Source organism: Anneissia japonica, unplaced genomic scaffold, assembly GCF_011630105.1.
Source record: "Anneissia japonica isolate Jap-2015-1 unplaced genomic scaffold, ASM1163010v1 scaffold904_len716149_cov161, whole genome shotgun sequence".
In the NCBI taxonomy this organism is placed as follows: Eukaryota; Metazoa; Echinodermata; class Crinoidea; order Comatulida; family Comatulidae; genus Anneissia; species Anneissia japonica.
The window spans coordinates 418,789-421,634 of record NW_022683714.1 but is presented as its reverse complement, the minus strand read 5'-3'; the positions used below and the strand labels follow the sequence as shown (position 1 = coordinate 421,634).

Sequence of the window (2,846 nt, the reverse complement as noted above, 5' to 3'; positions counted from 1 at the left end):
CACCATAGGTTATGTTGAATGACCTTAATTGACCACGAATACGGTCATGGGCAGGTCAAACCATGAACTGGCTTATTCCATCTGCCCTTTGTATGTTTTGATGCTCATATTTATTGATTTTCATCATTTATCTTGACTTTTGTGGTGGTTATCGAAATTGAATTCAATTTATTCAAGAATTCTGGATCGGAAAAGTTGTTAATACTATTGTATATTCTGATATCAATTTTATTGATTTTTTTTAATCGTTTTTTATTTTCTGTATATTAAATATTTAGCTTTATATTAAATTGTATATGTTCTCCTATCTTATTGAATCCAATTTGAAAATTTGAAATAAACAAAATTATTTGCTGGCAATTTAAAATGATTTCTGTCATTTGAAAATTTCCTCCTGAAGGGCGTAGGAATATACAATATTTTAGAGCATAATCTTGTAAATTATGACATTACGTAGTTGGCCTACTTGACTTCACAAGAATGATTATCTAATCTAAACAAGTATTCGGCCGAAAAGAAAAATGTTTGTTTGCCCTCCTCCACCCGCCCCTAACTCACTGAAAAAAAAATAGGGGCGGAAAAAGAAAGGGTTTTTTTTAGATTTTTCTTTACAAATAAAAAAAAAAATGTGAGTGAATTTGTCTAAGGTTGTTGTCTGATGTAAGATATTGCCATTCTAGGCCTCTGTGGGTTATTTTTATTCCATCTGATAAGTAGGCCTATCTTAAAAAAAAATAAATAAAAAAAAAAAAAAAAAAAAAAAAAAAAAAAAAAAAAAAACTTTTTCCACCCGTCCTTATTTATCATTTTTTAAAATAAAAAAGACGGGTAAACAAACAATTTTTTTTGGCCTATGATAGCAACAGCTTTGGGTTTTTTTTTTTTTTAATTTTTTTTTTCGAGCAATTAAAATCGTTCGCTATAAACATCAAACCGCATTCTTAAAAATTAAAAATAAAATTCATTACGAAAGAATAAAAGATCTGAATGGTACCAGTGGGGAGGGGTTCGGGTGAAGGCACTTGTCAGGGAGCGATATCCGTTGGTGAGAAAACCCACAAATTTCGGGGAGAAAAACAAATTCTCTACAGGTTGTGAGAATCGATTAAATAAGCCTTCGAAATATTTAAATTTTAGAGGTTTCAGGGCTGTTTTCCAGAAACCCACTTCAGTGCCTTTGGACATTCCCGGGCACTGTCCACCTACGTTGGGGACCCGGACCCCCTTCGAGGACATTGGACCACCACACCCCCACCCAATCGGGCCAATTCGCGAGGCACCCCTATACAAATATGAAGCAAGAAAACAAAAACTAGATTTGTTCATGCCCAGTGTTTCATGAGAGTCATGAGATACGGTAGACTTTTATTATTATACAGTAATATATTAAACTCACGTTGTTTTCTCGTTTGTCGATTGGTCAGTCCTCAATCGTTCGGCTAATGCTTGACAGTTTGAGTCGAGTACTTTATTCTGTACATTCATCAATCGGACCATTAATCGGGCGGTCAGACGTAAAAGGCCGGCAGAACGTTTTGCAATGCGTGGTTGGGGGAGGGGAGGGGGGTTGCGGGGAACTAGTAAGATGAATGGGAATACGAATCAGGGGGATCTGGGTTCAAATTAGGGAGGTGCGGGTCAAAATGTTTCTCAAAACCTCCCAAAAAGAAGGGAGTGGGGTCCTCCCCGGGGAAATTTTGATTCCTAGATGGCGCGCGCGGGAAATGAGCTTTCCCGACTTTTGAGCTAGGGTCTTTTAAAGAATTTAAGTTCTTAAAAATTCAAGGTTTTAACTTTCTCATTCTTATTACACAGTGAATAGGCCTGTTATGTGCAATACATAACCAAAATTGAGAGTTGCGTACGTATTCTTTTCTTCCATGAATCGATAAACCCCAAAGAGAAAGAGAGGTCCGGGAAAATTTTGATTCCTAGATGGCGGGAAATGAGCTTTTCCGACGTCTGAGGTGTCTTTTAATGACTTTTAAGTTCTTCAAAATTAAGGTTTTCTCCTCTTTAAAACGATTTTATGAATCAATGAACACAAAGAGAAAGCCGGGTTCGGGTTCTCCCCTGGAAAATGTTGATTTCTAAATGATTTCTTTTAATGATTTTTAAGTTCTTAGTTCTCAGTTCACGTGTTCTAAAAAGGTAGGTTAGAATTCTTTTTCTTGCCCAAAGGAGGGGGGTCCGGAGCCCTTATCTCCTCCCCCAGATCCGCCAATGTGAATTGCGAGAAGATTTAACTCTGTCTTGAACTGGATAAACACTCTCTTTCCCCTCCCTCTCCTTCCTCCCTCTTTCTCTTCTTGCATTTCTTTCCGATCATACAATAATCTCCATAGACATATATTTTCTGCCAAAAAGTAGGGGCCGACGATGTGTAAGCGTAAGCCTACGCCGCGTATCAAGAGAAGCACGACCTCTAGTAGCAGATATGCCGAACTTTTTAACCCCACATGGCTGAGACAACAGTGTCGGCGCCAGGATTTGTTCGACGGGTGTGGGTGTGGTGGGGAAGTGGGAACATCCAGACGAAGCGACGCCTAGAAAAACTGGCAAGTTTAACCATTAGCTGTTTTGACGTAGCCAACGGGAAGAGGCTTGACGTGTCCGACGGGTGACTGGGCTTATCACTATCAGGGTGGGGTGGGGGCCGAAAGGGGGCCGATCGAGATAATATACCACCCTGAAGGGTCCGGGGTCAATTTTGTTTTCTAGACGTCTAAAATTACCGTCTGAAGCGTTTTGAGCGATAATTTTTTCTTTTTTTTTCTCTTTTTTTTTAGCACCCCCCCCCACATCCCCCCCCCAAAATTTGCCCATGGCAGGGGGGGATTTCTGTT

At 39.3% G+C, this 2,846-nt stretch overlaps 1 protein-coding gene across 1 annotated transcript in view; it reads right to left on the bottom strand.

The window, feature by feature from the left end:
* LOC117100857 (sia-alpha-2,3-Gal-beta-1,4-GlcNAc-R:alpha 2,8-sialyltransferase-like) overlaps nt 1-2,846 on the bottom strand; it is a 15,785-nt gene that overhangs the window by 12,502 nt on the left and 437 nt on the right. The window lies entirely within an intron of this gene.